Consider the following 17,919-nt stretch of genomic DNA (forward strand, 5'->3'; position numbering starts at 1 on the left):
GGTGGATCAAAGACAAGAAATGTTAATACAGTATGATGGGAAAATATTCTGTCTCTCTCATCACCCCACACTCCACCATCCTTCTTACTGGATTCAGATGGACTGACTTACTGTATAAAAGTACTTAGTCCCAGATTTGAAAAGACAACTTGTTGTCACAGTTTTGACAGTCACTCATCCCCTTGCTGGAGAGAAGAACACAAATTACACTTATCAGAGACTGCCCCAAAGAACATGGGATTCTGAGTACTCTTCTTCTCCTAGTGAGCTCAGGGAAGAAGACAGCAAGGCACAACCCTGGAAATATAGAGATGGTGACTGAAAAAGACAGTGAAAACAAGACAAAGCAGACTTCCCTACATGCCCCCTTCAGAGGGCCCTGTGAGTAACTGCCATTGACTTCAATGACATTTTTTTGCCACGTTGCAGGAAAATATGTTCCATTACAGTCATACGCCCAGGAAATCCACTAACTAGCCACTTGGCTGCCATATGGAAGTCTCCTGGGGTGGGTTTAAGGGGAATAAGGAGAATACAGATACATGAATAAATTGTCAGCATTCATTTACCTGATAAAATCTGTTATTTGGTGCTAGGGTAGAGATGATGCCATAATAAGCAGCTGCTCCTTTCCCTATCCATCCACCCCACACCATCCCTTCTAAAATTAAAGAATATAGAAATACTAACTAACCAAGTGAATGGGTAACTGGGTAACTGGTACCTAGGAGCAGCCCTTTGTGGGAGTTGGGAGCAGTCAGCAGCAGCCCCATGTGACCAGGGAGTGTTTAACTAGTTAACTAATTAACCGGGGTTTTACATCCCTAATGCTAACTGTGGTGTTCCAACACACACAATGTGTTGCTGGGTTGTTTTTAGAAGATGTACAAGTACACTAGGAGCATTAAAGAGCACAGAGAAGAGGGAGCAGCTGGCCTAAAGAGCCAACAGTCAAAGTAACAACATAGCAGAGCAAATGGATTAAAAACATCTAAAGGGGCTGTGGAGAGCTCACAGAGAAGGGGGGCAGCAACAAGACTGTGTGACTGCAGATGTGCACATATCTTGATGGGATTTTGGTTATGATGGTTTTCCCCTTTGTGCATGTAGTAGTCAGAGTATGCTTTAGTGACTGCTTTATGTACTTTGGATCAGATTGTAGCCTGTCTTGCACACCAACATAATAGAGTGGGGGGCAGTGCCCCATACCATCACATCCAGCACATGGATAGGAGCTGGCTCCAAAAAGCAACCCCTATCAAACACCCACAAGGGGGCAGAAAAGGATAGAATTGGGGTAGGGAACCAAAGCTGTGTCATGGTGTTAGTCAGGGTTAGAGACCCAGCCTAGTTTATTCTCTTCATGAAGTAGTGAGGAGATAGGGAGGGAAATCAGCTCCCTGAGACACAATCTCCTTCTCAGCTTGCTCTCGGAGTAGCCCAGCAACATGCTTCTCCTTAACCCGGGCAGATCACAACTGACCTTATTTTGGGGGCTGTTTGGGTTTGCACCCAGGGATGAAATGGGGAAGTGGAATGTGGGAAAGAAAAGAGAGTTTTATCATATAAATAGAGGGAAAGTGAAGGGGAGGGAAGCAGGAACGGAGGAAGGGGAAGAGGGGAATGGGTGGGATTCTCAAAGCCACCTAGAGGATTTGGACATTTACTTTGCATTTATGTTAATGGGAATTGAACATCCAAATCCCAGAGGCAGCTTTGCAAATCTCAACCAATGAGCAGAGCAGTGAGAATGGGGAGCTAGAGGGCTTCAGTCAGAGAAGAGGGGTGAGAAGCAAATTAGACTGACTGCCAAAATAAGAAATGCCCAAAGACAAAGGGTAAATTTTTCAAAAGCATGTACAAGCGCATGACGTCGCCACTCAAGACTCCATGGACTTTCAGCGAGAATCATGCTTGCACATGCCCAAGTCATTTTTTAAACTGGGCTTTGGGACATGTTTTGAAAATTTTAATCCAGGAATCGGAGTTGAGACTTTTACATTTCTGTTTATATAGAGAGTGTCCCCAAGCAAGTTTATATTGTAGCGTTTGTTCACAAAGATTACCCTGGATTGCACACTTTCCTTTAATGATTCAGGAATAAATGCTCAGTGAGGACAGATATGAAAGGGTCCATGCAGTGAAGGGATTAGAATGAAATAACTGAAAGGTTTAGTAGCAGCATTAACTCTTCAGCAGAAATAAGTGGTGGTGACTGCAAGGGTCATGAGCGATCAATAGGTTCTTCTCTCCAATAACATGTAGGCATGATTTTTTTATTTTTTAAATGGGAATATAATCAAGTTTGGATTGTAAATTTTCAGGTTATCATGAACTTGGAGGTTTGGATGGCTAGAGTGTGATGAAAGAATATTGGCCCTGATTCATTTTGCAGGATCAGATGATAGAGCTATAGATCAGATCTATATTTCAGCAGATGTACAACTCAGGCTGAGTCTAGACTACAGAGTTCTATTGAAAAAAGATACTCGAATTGCGAACCGCAATTTGCATATCTTTTTCAGCTTTTCTTTCAGAAGAGGCTTTTCCAACAATTGTCCTGTTTACACTGGGTCAAATGTCAGAAAAAAAGTCTCTTTCAGAACATCCCTTCTTCCTTGTAGAAGGAGGTTTACAGGGATGCCAATAAAATGTGTCTGCTTTTTCCAAAAAAATTTTGGAAAAGCAGATGCGTTCCTTGGATGCGGCAGAACTTTTCCAGGATATCTCCAGTATCCCGGAAAAACTCTGCAGTCTAGACATACTTTCGGTGTACTAACCACTTTACAGTCACATTGTGTGTTGCAGTGAAATGAAAGAGGTTTTTTTTTTATTAAAACAGATATTCCATAATTACTTCTGTGCTTTATTTCTGAGTGCAGTTCCAGGTGTTAGTTTTGATCTATAATTCCCTCTGTGGATAAAAGCTGTCTCTCTCCTTGTGTTTTCCCTAGCAGTTGAGATCACACTCACAGTAACTACATGTGCTCATCTGAAGACAAGAGCCGTGGGATTCCATAGAGAGTCCATATCTGTGACACTCCCTTTGATGGTTTTACTGTCCTGCAAATATTTTCAAGATTTAGAGAGAGAGAGAAAGAGAGAGAGAAATTCCACTGACCAAGAGGTCACAAAAGCTTATGCCCAAATAAAATTTTTTAGACTTTAAGGTGTCACAGGGCAACTTGTTTTTGCTGAAACAGACTAGCATGGCAACCCCTCTGAAAAATGTGAATCTGAGGAATCTTCTTGATGAAAGTTTCATCAAAACTGATACATTTCCCTGAAAAGCTTTGGTTTTGATGAATTACCATTTTCCAACAAAAAAGAATTAGTGTTACATTTGAATTGGCCATGAGGTTCCCCACTATCTGAGAGGTAGGTTAATAGCAGAACCTCAGAATAAGATGTAGTAGAGAACAGCAAGCAGTAGTGGCAGAGAAGTGGCAGCAAAGAGACAGTAGTAGTTGTAAAACACTAGCAGGCTTCAAACTAATAACAGAAAGTTCTTCTTCACAAAGCAAATAGTCAACCTGTGGAACTCCTTGCTGCAGGAGGCTGTGAAGGCTGTACATCTTATAGCACCATTTGGCAGTAGTATGAGATAATAGTATGATCCACCATTTTGCCACCTCTAGAAAAAGAAAAATGGTGATTACTAATATTTATTATTTATTTACTTATTTTATCCTAATGCCTATGAACCCTGTCATAAAGCAGGACCAATTGCGCTAAGTGCTGTACAAAAAGAGCAAAAAAGGCACTTTCTGCCCTAAAGACTTTAGAATATGAGACAATAGAAAACAGATAGATACAGACTGAAAGCAGGAGGACAACAAGGAATCAAGCACACTTGCAGCCTAACCACTAGCTGTAAGAAAATATACATTTCCCGAGAACTCTGTCAGTTCTTAAACTGGTCTGTAAACCCTCTCTCATTTTAAGAGTTAATTCAAGAAAGCTTTCCCAGCAATAAAGGCACAGAGCTAAATAGAGGATTAAAATAAATATAAAACCCTAGCTTGACACAAGAAAATGCACCATAATTCACTCACATGATCCATGTCCTGTTAGGAGGTGTAAAGAACATGCATTTTAAAGCTAATTTTGTTCATTTAATCCTCATATCAACCTCCAGCACCAGCGTCCCTTGTGCTTTTTCATTACTCTGTATTAAAAAAAGATGAACTCCATAAGGAAAGAGTTAATTATGTAATACCAAACATCCCCAGGGGGACATGACATTATGTGTGAGAAACAGAGAGTGAAATGAAGATCTCTACAGATTAATTTTCTGAAATTGAAATCTTATAATATTCCCCACCAGAAGTACTGTAATATAATGCAGCATACAGTTATAGAGATCAACCTCTAATGGTTATCTTTTCTCACATAAAGACCTGATGCACTATCTTGATTAACTATCTCTCGGGAAGTATTTTGCTTTCCCAAAACTAATATTTGTCATCATAATTTTGGGAGAGGAAGGCATGAATTTATTTATAGATTTATTTGGTGTGTTTGTTTTTACAGACGGATTAACTTGTTTCTCATTATGAGTTGGCATTCCATAAAGATCCATCTAAAAACTAATTGCTTGCTGGTTTTTTTTTTATCCTAGCACATCTGTGCTTCTTGCAGCGTGTGTGACATGTAGGCACCCTTTAATAAAATGATACAGAATGGAATGGATTAATATGTTGGCTAAAATAGGAAGCAATTGTTCCGCTTGAGAATGTACATCATCCCAGGGAGTTGATGCAGGATTGAAATGCAGCTACACAAGGAATGCCATGTAAAATTTACTTTAACCCATTGCTACAGACACAAAAATATTCTCCAATGTATCCATTTGACCAGAAAGGTGCTAGAAAATTTTTTTTTTTTTTTCTTAAATGGACTTCTATAGATTAGTTTGTGAAACAGGGGAAGCTCCCCATTTTGGTTTCTTTTGTTTTGAATGTAAATGAAGTTCTGCTAATGAAGATTGATATGAGCTGGTCAGCAGTGAGCCTGATTTGGCTTGAGCCATATTCAGTTTGGTAGAATAAAATGTCTTAACTTTATTAGTGAGAGAATTTAAAGTCACAGTATTTCTCTCAACAGTTATCTTGTATTAGGCCTAATCCCATGGACTTCAGTAGGAATCCTTGCCTCTTAAGGCTCAGATTTATTTCCTACACATATATCTAATGACATATACTCTAGCCCAGTGGTTCTCAACCTTTTTTATACTGTGGACCGGCAAACCCATTCACAAACTTTTGGTGTACCAGTAACATTTTATTTGCATATTCATTATGCAAATAATAAAAATGCAAATAAAATGCTACCAATCTGCCAAAATATATACCCCAGCCTCAGCCCCCAGAACTTCCTTTTGTTTTAAACCTGTTATCTATTAATGTCATTTGGTGACCCCTCATTGTTATTTACTTTTCCCATAAGTTTTTCTTATTCACTTTGCACAGACCTGTCATGATTTTATAGACTTCTATCATATTTCCCTCCCCCTTAGTCTCCTCTTTTCTAAGATGAAAAGTTCCAGTCTTTTTAATCTCTCTTCACATGGCACCCATTCCAAACCCCTCATCATTTTTATTGCCTTTTTCTGAACCTTTTTCAATGCCGAGATATCTTTTTTGAGATGAGGCAACCACATCTGTATGCAGTATTAAAGATGTGGACATACCATGCATTTATATAGAGGTAATAAGATATTCTCTGTCTTATTCTCTATCCCTTTTTAAAATGATTCCTAACATTCTGTTTGCTTTTTTGGCTGCTGCTGCACATTGAGTGGATATTTTCAGAGAACTATCCACAGTGACTCCAAGATTTCTCTCTTGAGTGGTTATAGATAAATTAGTCCTTATCATTTTGTATGCATAGCTGGGATTATTTTTTCCAATGTTCGTTACTTTGCATTTATCATCATTAAAATTCATTTTCCATTTTGTTGCCCAGTCACTTAGTTTTGTGAGATCCTTCTGAAGGTCTTCACAGTCTGCTTTGTTCTTAACTATCTTGAGCAGTTTAGCATCATCTGCAAATGTTGCTACCTCACTGTTTACCCCGTTCTTCAGATCATTTATAAATAGATTGAATAGGATTGGTCCTAGTACGGACCCTTGGGGGACTCCACTAGTTACTGCTCTCCATTCTGAAAACTGACCATTAGCGCCCTTAGCGTCACCGAGACCATAGTGTCCCCCAGTCCTCAGAGCAACACTCTGGAGGAAATTCAAAGCAGCAGCCGGGAGCTCTGGGCCCCTTTAAAATGCCAGGCCCCAGGGCAATTGCCCCTTTGGTGGGCCTGCACTGGAAGGGGGAGAAGTTTTGAACAGAGGGCCCCTACTTCTCATAAATATGCTCTAACTACTCAGTTATGGAGTGTTAACTGTCCAACATTAGACAGAGTTAAACAATGTTTGGGGTTCAATGTACAGAGAATGTAATCTGTACCATGGCAAACACACCATTACAAATCTTTTAAACCATTTAGTAAACAAACAGAAAAGGAAAAATGGTAAAAGCATTTTAAATGTAAAACGTTACGTAAGGTTTCATTTTAACAACATCCCTTGTTCCCATTAGCTTAGGCAGTCTTTAGAAGGAAAAAAATTCTACTGTTTGGCAGCCTTTTAGATAATAACTGCTCCTTTGGGAAAAAGAGAAAAAGTTAATTGAGAGAGGCTGGAACCGCTTTTCTTGCTGTTCTTGTTAAAGCCTGATTCTGTTTTCTAGAAGCTAAAACAAGACAAACATGAACAACAACAGCAAAGATAAAAAATATAACTTCTGTTTCTTGTGCAGACTTTCACTTGCAGCCTCACAGATGGGAAAAAATAGTCTGTGTCCTGGCAAACTTGCACCAGTCAGTGTTGGGCTACTTAGGGCATTCCTTCAAATTGCCTCTCTGGACACAGGCTTACAGCAATGTTGCAAAATATACATCACTGTCCAGCTAAGTGAGACTCTTGTTAGGCAAAAGGCAATAGGAGAGAGATGGGCAAGAAAAGAAAGAAAGTGGAAAACAAAAAAGACACTTTGGCAGGTGGGAGACAGTCTCATCATATCCTGGATGGAGCTAAGATTTAGTTACAGCCAGTGGAGGTGGAGTTAAAAGATGTCATTGGGTTTCTTTCTCTCTGGCCTGCTGTGGTCAGGACATCTCTCAGTATCAGAATAATAAAGAACTGAGGGTATGTCTACACTAACACCCTAGTTCGAACTAGGGTGGTTAATGTAGGCAACTGAAGTTGCAAATGAAGCCCGGGATTTGAATTTCCCGGGCTTCATTTGCATCTTGCCGGGTGCCGCCATTTTTAAAGCCCCGCTAGTTCGGACTCCGTGCCCGCGGCTACACGCGGCACAGAGTAGGTAGTTCGGATTAGGCTTCCTATTCCGAACTACCGTTACTCCTCGTGGAATGAGGTGTACCGGTAGCTCAGAATAGGAAGTCTAATCCGAACTACCTACTCCGTGCCGCATGTAGCCATGGGCACGGAGTCCGAACTAACGGAGCTTTAAAAATGGCGGCGCCCAGCAAGATGCAAATGAAGCCCAGGAAATTCAAATCCCGGGCTTCATTTGCAACTTCGGTTGCCTACATTAACCACCCTAGTTCGAACTAGGGTGGTAGTGTAGACATAACCTGACTGTGCTACAGTAGGTCCCAGAGACCCAGGAAATGATGAGGATGGTAGCCAGGAGGGTAAAGCAGTTGTAGGCAGACAGATGCTACTGCTTTTTGATTCATCCTCCCCTCTCAGCAAGTTTTTCTTTTAAGACCCCAAAAGGAGTGGTGAGTAGAATAGCCCATCCTTTCATTGTTTTGTTTATCAGTTGGGTCTAATTTTCAAAGAGATCAACTTGGGTCCATTGATTTCCATTCTGACACTTCTCTTGTTTATCAGATGAGTTTTTAACACAGTCTGAGTTATATCAGTTGGTCGTTTTTGAGGAAAAAAAATCCGTCTTTGTCTCTCTTTTGCACCTTTTCCCTTGAACATATGTTGTTGTAGGTTATTGTTATATTTTGTGAACTTTCACTCACTTTTTACAGCTCAGTTCACTATTAAGAATAAATGTATAGGCCCAATTATTACTACAGTAGCTTTGATTCTGTTCAGCTTGTCATACTAATATGTCAGTAAATTTGACTTAATACTGAATGAGAGCCTGAAAAAGTTCAAAAATATATCTTTCCTCTCCTTACATATTTTGCATGGCATTCAAAGACTGAGTGAAACAAATGATTATAGTAAACCTCAGGAAGTATATTTTACAGTCTTCCTGGAGGAAGATCAAAGAGGCTTAATTCATCACACAGTATGGGAGTTAACTCATCAAAATGCTTTGATATATTCAGTTTTCCAATTCAAATGGAGAAAAACATCATTCCCAAACAAGATAGAATTTGGACTTCAATGAGTTAGAGAAGAATAAATAATCCCTATTAGATATATCTACAAAAATAAAAGGTAATTGTTTCAAAAAATAGTAAGTATTATATATATTCAATTATAGGTATCTAAATTGCATGTGTAAGTTATCTATTTGTGCACAAATCAGACAGCTGCACATGGAATTCTTATTTTACTCTGTGCAACATATAAATACAATTGCTTGTTTGTATGTGCTGTTGCAGGGATTGTGCATTCATTAAAGCTTTGACCTAGAAAGGAATCATTATTAGAAAAGACACATTTCCTGCTAAGAAAAGACTGATTCTGGGTATTAATCCACAGGTAGGTAGGCAGACTAATTAATTGCAGGATTGCTGTTTAGTAACCAAAGAAATTATGTCGAAAAGGCTGCCTGAGGTTGAACTATATGCTGTCTCATTAGTATTCAGCACAGCTGCTAGCTCATGAACAAAAGAAAGAAAAAAAGACAGGACATAAAATGAGAAAAGTACAGTGAAAGAAAAACTATTTATAATGTTGCCTTTATGAAGGCCAGTGACAAAGAAAGGGACTGCCTTTATTCATGACACACTCAGCCAGTGCAGTGGAGGTATTGTGCTCTTAATGTATGTTCTATATCCCAATTAATATTTTTAAAAGGCTACTCCAAGCACACATAAACATCATTCACAGCATGCTGTAAATGCACAACCAATACTCCCATCCTTTACATATAACCAATAAAATGTTCCCATATCATCCTGTAGATTTGCTAATGAATTCATCATCCATCTTAAAATGTTCAATGTCACTCACAAACACTTCAGCTTTTATTCCCTAGCTATTCAACAGCTAAAGTTTTACACACTAGTATTGTCATGATTCATGACTCACTGGTGCAATGCCTCCTGCTGGTCACTCTGAAAATTAGCTCAGTCAAACCTCAGAATGTCCTCTCCTGGCACCCACTATTACCCTTTGGTTCTGGACACTCCCTGGACCATACTGTCTTCCTAAGGACACTGCCCTTTGGCCACTACTCCAGTCTTTCTCCCCTTTCTTCCCTTTCAGCAGGTATGTATCAACAGTCCCCAGTCTTGCACCTGGCACCAAAGCCAACTGCAGCCAATGTCTAGTCCCTCACCTCAGGGGCAAATCGCTGACTATAAAGGCCATTCTTTCATATAGTGAGGTGCAGTACAAGGAGGAAGTGGGGGGACCCAGACTTGCCCACTACTCTGGGTCCTGACCAGGGACCCTCTCGCAGCAATCTTGTCCTGTCCTCCTTCACTTCCCTCTACTGCCTCACACTTCTGGGCTACTTCTCTGTGATTTCTTGCACCTTCTTGGCCAGACACTGTCCATATACACACAGTCTGTACTGAACAGGTTCTTTTCCCCTTGTACATTCTTTCAAAAGCTTCCACTCTTTGTTTTCTAACAGTTTGATCAGTGGAGGATGAGACATTGGAACATTCTTGTTGGATCACGAATTATCTCAAATAGCCTATATGATTTGATTGCATCATTATACTGCTGCATTTTATTTATTTATATAGTCCTTTTAAAAAATAAGAACATAAAAAGGGGAACTTCACTGCAGAATATAAAAACACAGCTAACGTACGCATGAATTCAGACACAGAAGGAAAGTGGAAGAATGCAAACACATCTGATTTTGGAAAGCTTTTGCTTGGGTGAGGTTGGGTGAGGTTGCTTATGTAAGGTTGGCCAGATTATAGTGAAATGTTCCCCCCATACATTCAAGGGCTCCACATAGTTGCCAAATGGAAAATATAAGGCTATGATCTTGCCCCTTCTTATATCCAACCCTCCACAGAGATGTGTATAATGCATCATTTTAAGGATCACCAAAATGAGCAATTTTAGGTGTAGTATCCCTGATTCCTGCTGATTCCTGATTCCTATCGTTACTAACAAAACAAGTTTTTTAGCTCTTTACAAGATGTAATTTGTCCAACAGGCTGTTATTAGTGGCCATTTATTGTATAATTTCTTTTCCAGGTTGGCAGTCAGCAGTTGCGCTATTCAGTTGCTCAGGAATAGTTCCTATGATAAATAATGCCTCAGTACCTCAGAGCAGCAGCAGCAGCAAAATTAAGATGTTTCTTTAATTCCTTGATGAACTAGAACTTTTAACTCCTATAAGAATGGAACTTAGAATAGTCACTATGATCTTTTCTGGGTACTATAATAAGAAACTTTGTAAGGTATTTTGTGTCTCACTGTAAACATGTTGGGCCGTGCGCCCCGTTTTCGCCCGGTGCCACTTCCCCTTCCCCCGTGTTTCCTTTACCCTTTTTGAGCACCCTTCAGCGTTCGAGTCTGTTTTGTCCAAAGCTCGCCGGGTCCTCACTTGCCTGGGATTTCGCGGACCACTAAGCAGGGACCGGTCTCTCACCAGCCACGGGGAGGGGGGGGTCTGGACCCACCCCCTCTCACAGACCCCAGCCCAGGGCCCTAAGGACATGGACGCTTCTGCTGTCCGGTCCGGCTGGCGGGGCGTCCTCCGTAACTCGCCAGCCCGCAGGCTCCCTTTGCCTGCCCTGGGCTACTTCCTCTCTCCGCGGTCAGATATCACCTTGTCTCCAGGCTCACCTCTTTGCCTTGGGTTCCAACCACTGCTGGGCCTTGGCGAGAGGCCGCTTTCTCGTGCCTCCCCCCTCTGCCGCACCTCCAGGGGTTTAAATCCCTGCGCCGACTCCCAGACCGTCAGGTCCCGCCCCTTCCGGCGTGGCCCTACTTTCGGTCTGTTGGCGGGGCCGTGGGCCGACGTTACGCCCCCCACATCAGCGCCCGGCCCGCAGGTGGTACATGGGCGTCCTGACGGGGCAGCCTCCCAGGAACAGCTGCCGGCACTGCTACCCCGCCCTCTGCCACGAGAGCTTCCAAATAAGCAGCTGCCAGTGGGACTGGAGTGTGGGGCACCTCCACCCCATCACACTCGCGTATAGTATTGATTCATTTTGACAGCATTAATTTTCCCCATAATTTTCTTTCATTTTTCATAATTAAGATGGAGATTTGATGCTCTCAAAGTGAATCAATAGGATACTGTATGTGGATCATATTACATAGTACAAGTTTGCATTCATCAAGTAATATGACAATTCTTATTACAATATTAATATAAATAATTTTGAAACAATTATCTCCGTTAAGCCCATATAAATCTTCGTTTTAAGTGTACATTTCCTGAAACAACTTATTAAGGTAACTTTTGTGATATTCATGATTCTGGAATCAATAAAGCTCAAAATACTAGAGAGAACTGAAATATGTACCCAATAAATGTTATTTATACCCAGTACAACTACTGTATATTTCTCAGTTCACAAGCATATGCTAATAATATTAAGAGTTCAGTTCACTGTGATTGTATATGTATATATGAGATAATTAAATAAATTGATTATAGCTTCTTAACCACAAATGGTTTTATTTGATTTGAATATCATCATGACTTGTATAGTAGAAATACCTATGTTTATATGAATAACATTTAGATGTCGAAATTATCAGTGGACAAACAGAGTCTTTGTAGCCATGTTCATCCCAGGATATTAGAAAGACAAGTTAGGTGATGTAATATCTTTTATTGGACCAAATTCTATTCATGAGACAGAGAAGATTTCAGGCTTACACAGAGTTCTTCTTCAGGTCTGGGCTACATCAATATTACAGCAGTGAGATCAATCCATTGGTGGTCGACTTAGCAGATCTAGTGAAGACCCACCAAATTGACCACAGACCCTACTGCAGTTGACCCTGTACTTTATCCTAATTGACTCCAGCTACATTATTCTCCTACCTGGAGTTGAGTACCTTAGGTTGACTTTCTGCGGTAGTGTAGACCACCTGAGAATATCTGCTAAATACAAAGTGTGCACACACATATATACAAAGAGAATGGCATGTCTTGTTTTTAAAAAAAAATCCAGCTTCGAGTGCTCACTAAACAGCATGGCCTGGTATTTACAAATTATATTTTTAATGTACTCATAAATCTCAATTTTTTATATTTATTTGCTGTTCTTCGGCATTTCTTCTGCTTTTCCAAGTCACAGCTTATATGCACAGGAAAAATTACCAGAAAAATATAGGGACAGAAACAATATTGAAACAAGTCACTTTACTAGACCTGAAGAAGAGTTCTGTGTAGGTTCAAAAGCTTGTCTCTCTTTCCAACAGAAGTTGTCCCAATAAATTATATTACCCCACGTGTAACAGTTGCCAGTGGAGAACGCAGCTTCTCCAAGCTGAAGATAACAAAAACACATTGTATAAAATACAATGATATTATATTCTCTCTAAAATACTGGGATCAACAGAGATAAAGGCTACAGCAACACCGCCTACTTTTATTCTAGATATGAGGGTCAGTTCTACTGGTCAATTTCACATTGCAAAGGCAAATCCCAATTGCACATCACTATGTCTGTTTTGCTCGGAAGGCAGAGTGCTTTTCCGACTGAGTCCAGACTGCTGCTCTCTCTGTTCAAGCATAAAGAGTGAGCAAATCCCAGACACTCAACCTGAGACAAGGCTTTTCCTAGAGTAGGTGAAAGGTGGTTTGTTTAAATGGAGTTAGCTACCTTGGGTAAGGCAAAATTTAGTCTACACTTGAATAGTTATACGGGTTAAGGTGGGGTAAGAATTTAGCTATTCCTGAATCACTGCACAGGTGGTGTCGGAGAGAGGGCTTTGGTTGCTTCAACCATGGGACTCTGTTCTGGGCACAAGGATTGCTAGGAAGAGAAGGGATGCACTTAACCAAGAGAGGAAAGAGCATCTTCATGGGCAGGCTTGAAAACCTAGTGAGGACAGCTTTAAACTAGGTTCATTGGGGGGATGGTGACCTAAGCCCTGAGGTAAGTGGGGAAGTGGGATACTGGGAAGAAACACAAGGAGGAAGGAGCAACAAAGGAGGAGAATGCCTGGGAAACAAACAGAAAGAATTAGAAGCCTTGGCACAGTCAAAGTACTATGATTTAATTGGAATAACAGAGACTTGGTAGGATGACTCACATGACTGGAGCACTGTCATGGAAGGGTATAAACTGTTCAGGCCAGCCTACAACATTTTGGCACCTGAGGGGTAGAGCTCAAATGACACCCCCATATCCCCTCTCTTGGGCCAAAACTTTGAAAGGTCTCGATTCTGCCTTCTTCCTGCTCTACTCCTCTCATGGTACTGCTCTGCTTCCTACCCCAATAAAGGAGAATTAACAACTTAAAATGCCTTGTTCAAAAATTTTAAGTAACACTTAACTTTCAAATGCCTGAACAGCAAATGTAGCTTTTCTTGTCTGAATAGTAAACACTGGCATTTTTATCAGTCCTCTCCATGTCTTCTTGGTCGCAAAGATTTGAATTGCTTCCTGAAGATCCACAGTCTGGGCCAGCTCATGCTCTACTGAGATGGTTGCAAGGCCAACCAGCCTCTCCTGTGTCATTGTGGAGCGTAGATGTGTTTTTGTTATCTTCAGCTTGGAGACGCTGCGTTCTCCACTGGCAACTGTTACAGGAAGTGTTAGAAGTATGCGCAGAGCAACAAAAGCATTTGGAAAGAGGGTGGTCGTCTTATTTGTGCATATATATTCCAGAACAGCCTTTGGAGTAGATCCTGCTGAAATGTATCTTGAAAGGGCTTTCAATTCATCACCTAAATCACTCGCATCAATATCGCGCATGTCATCATGTGTCAACACTGTCTCTAGTGCCCTGCATTGCTGGTGTAGGTCTTCTTCAGATACAGTGAAGAGTTTTGAAATATCATACAACATCCCAAATATGCTGCTGTGTTCCTTGAGCTGCATGAAACGATCTTCAACTGACTGTATTGCACAATCTAGCACCTGGTTAAAGAATTCAATTTTGAATTGTTGTTTGGGGTCTCTTATGGGATTATCCCATGCCTCGTAATCAAAATGTCTTCTTCTTTGGTGACTCTTGTATTCTTGAATGGGTGGGAAAATAGCTTCAGTGTGAAGTTCCTCTGCCAACTTCTGTGCACTCTTCAGAATGTTTTGAAATCCCTCATTTGACCAGTAAGACTGTAGGTATGACTTTGCTTTGTCCAGTTGTTCCATTGCTCCAGATAGATCAAGGTCAATATCTTGGAGTCTCTTGCTTACAACATTTATTTCAAACAGTATGTCATGCCACAACACTAAGCCACACAGAAATTTGAAGTTATGTATGTTTCTGGTGATTCCATTTCCCTCTGACACTGTTCTCCCATGAACAGTTCCTATCATAGCATTATCCTCTATAATGGCAACTATTGCATCATCTATCTTCCCAATTTGGTGTTTGATAGGCTTTATCACCTCCACTCGACTTTCCCATCATGTGGCACTCAGTGGTTTCAGTGTCAGAGAGGATGTTCCCAGATGTTGATTCAAAATTTGCCATTGATGAGTTGATGCAGAGAAAAATACATAGATGCTTTGAATTACATTAAAAAATTCAGCAGCCTCACTAGAAGCTGATGGTGCATCACTGACCACCAAGTTCAATGAATGAGAACTGCACGGGACAAAAAAAGCTCAAGGGTATAACTCTCAGTTCCGCGTCTGCACTCCTCTGTTCTTTCCTCTCATGTTGGCACCATTATCATAGCCCTGATCTCTCATGTCAGCTATCGCAATTCCCGTATCTTCCATTTTTTTAAGAAGCACATTTGTCATACCAGCTCCTGTAGTATCACCAATGTCAATAAATTCTAGAAAATGTTCTCTGACAGTCACCATTTCAGGAACATTTTCACTAGGTTCTGTTGTTGTTACAAAATGCACCATTAAAGCAATTTGTTCCGTATAGCTGATGTCAGGTGTGCAGTCCAATAACAGAGTAATATCTTGCTGACTTCAGATCTGCCACAATCTTCTGTTTGACTTTTGTTGTCTGTAACTGTATGATCTCATTTTGAATTGTTTTTCCAAGGTAGTGGTGTGTGTACATTTCTTGGGTGGTGACTCTTCTTAGATGCTCCTGGAGTACAGCATCAAACTCAGCCATCAGCTCCACAATTTTAAGGAAGTTTCCATTGTTTGGCACATACAGCTGATTTGAAGCGCCACGCAGTGCTAGGTTTTGAGTAGCAAGCAGTCTCACAAAGGCAATGAGCCTTCTCAGAACATTTTGCTAGTAAAGAGACTCTGATGCAATCTTCTCTTGATGATGATCATCTATGGTGGCCTTTAATCTTAGTCTCATCTCAAGCTCTTTCCACTTATGGAATGCTCTCTGGTGATTTGCTGCATTCTGGGTTTTTGAGTACATAAGCCATAGCTTCTCCACTTTATCTCCATTGGAGCTTTCATGCCAGTAATGTGTTGAATGGAAACTTCTATTTTCATAGTCTTTGGGGAACATGAAGTTTTTCACTTGCTGTGGCCCATGCAGTACAAGGAAGTCCCTCAGGCTACTGTTCAAGTGGGTCCACAGTCCTGGATCATCTAGACTAAAGGAACGAAACTCAGCAGCACCTGTTTCTTGGGCCTCCACCACACTCTTCTCTGATCTACACTTTTCTTCAGGAATGTGCATGGTTACATCCATTTGAGATGGAGATATGGATGCTGCAGTAGCTGCCAGATCACCTGCACTCTCACTAACTGGAAGATCAGGCATCTCGTCACCACTCACATGCTCACTGAGGCCTGAAGGCTCACCGTGAACATTTGTGTCTATGTATCTCAGGAGAGCTCCTTCCTGCTTAGATAGAAAAGCTTCCTTTGCTTGCTTTCTTTTTCTGAATGCTGCCCCAGAGGGGCGTTTTCATCTTTCACTCATGACTGCTCTTCTGTGCCAGCTATAGTGGCTCTCATCACTCAGTTGAAGGGAACAAATAAACATGCTGGTAGCAGGGCCTGAGTGAGGGAAGATATCAACATCTTAAGGGCCTAACTGGCTCCTACTACTTCAGTTGACTGCCTGTTCTCCTCAAGTGGGTTTAGGGAAGCAGCAGGAAACAGGAAGCTCCCTGAGAAGCTGGTGTTAATCAGTCCAGGCTCCTGGGGGTGCTAGAGAGGTACATAAGAGGCTTCTCCTCCACTCTTTCCCTGAAGCTCCTGCTGCTTTCTGTTATTCCCTCTCACCTTGTCTCCTGCCTGCCTATTATGTCTCTTGTGCCCTCCTTCCTCCAGCACAGCACTCCACCATCTCTGTGCATCTAGAGCAGAGAGAATACATATGCACCAGCAGCAGACACAATTTTCTACACTCTGGGTCCTAGTGGAGGTGTCTGCTATAGACCACCAGATCAGGTGGATAAGGTAGACAAGGCTTTCTTCAGACAATTAAGAGAAGCTTCCAGATCACAGGCCATGTTTCTCATGGAGGACTTTAATCACCCTGACATCTGTTGGGAGACCAATACAGCAGTACACAGACAATCCAGGAAGTTTTTGAAGAATGTTGGGGGATAACTTCCTGGTACAAGTGCTGAAGGAATCGACCAGGGGCTGTGCACAATGCTCTGCTGCTCACAAACAGGGAGGAACTAGTAGGGGAAGTAGATCTGGGTGGCAACCTGGGCAGCAGTGATCATGAGATGGTAGATTTCAAGATCCTGACAAAAGGAAGAAAGGAGAGCAGCAAAATACCTACCCTGGACTTCAGAAAAGCAGACTTTGATTCCTCCAGAGAACTGATGGGCAGGATCCCCTGGGATGCTAACATTAAGGGAAAGGAGTCCAGGAGAGCTGGCAGTATTTTAAAGAAACCTTATTGAAGGCACAGGGAGAAACCATCCCGATGCGCAGTAAGAAAAGCAAATATGATAGGTAACCAGATTGGCTTACCAGGGAAACCCTTGGAAGCTTAAATACAAAAAGGCAGCTTATAAGAAGTGGAAACTTGGACAGATGACTAGGGAGGAGTTTAAATATATTGCTCAAGAATGCAGGGGTGTAATCAGGAAGGTAAAAGCACAACTGGAATTGCAACTAGCAAGGGATGTGAAGGATAACAAGAAAGGTTTCTACGGGCATGTTATCAATAAGAGGGTGATCAGAGAGGTTGTGGGGCACTTACTGGATGAGAGAGGTAACCTAGGGTATGTCTACACTACCACCCTAGTTTGAACTAGGGTGGTTAATGTAGGCAATGTATCCCGAGCTTCATTTGCATCTTGCCGGGCACCGCCATTTTTAAATCCCCGGTAGTTCGGACTCCGTGCCCGCGGCTACACGCGGCACGGAGTAGGTAGTTCGAATTAGAAAGCCTAATTCGAACTACCTACTCGGTGCCGCGTGTAGCCGCAGGCACGGAGTCCGAACTACCGGGGATTTAAAAATGGCGTGGAACGAGGAGTAATGGTAGTTCGAATTAGAGATCCTAATTCGAACTACCTACTCCGTGCCACATGTAGCTGCGGGCACGGAGTTCGGACTAAGGGACATTTAAAAATGGCGGCGCCCGGGAAGATGCAAATGAAGCCCAGGAAATTCAAATCCCGGGCTTCATTTGCAACTTCCAA

This window comes from Pelodiscus sinensis, chromosome 3, assembly GCF_049634645.1.
Source record: "Pelodiscus sinensis isolate JC-2024 chromosome 3, ASM4963464v1, whole genome shotgun sequence".
NCBI lineage: Eukaryota > Metazoa > Chordata > Testudines > Trionychidae > Pelodiscus > Pelodiscus sinensis.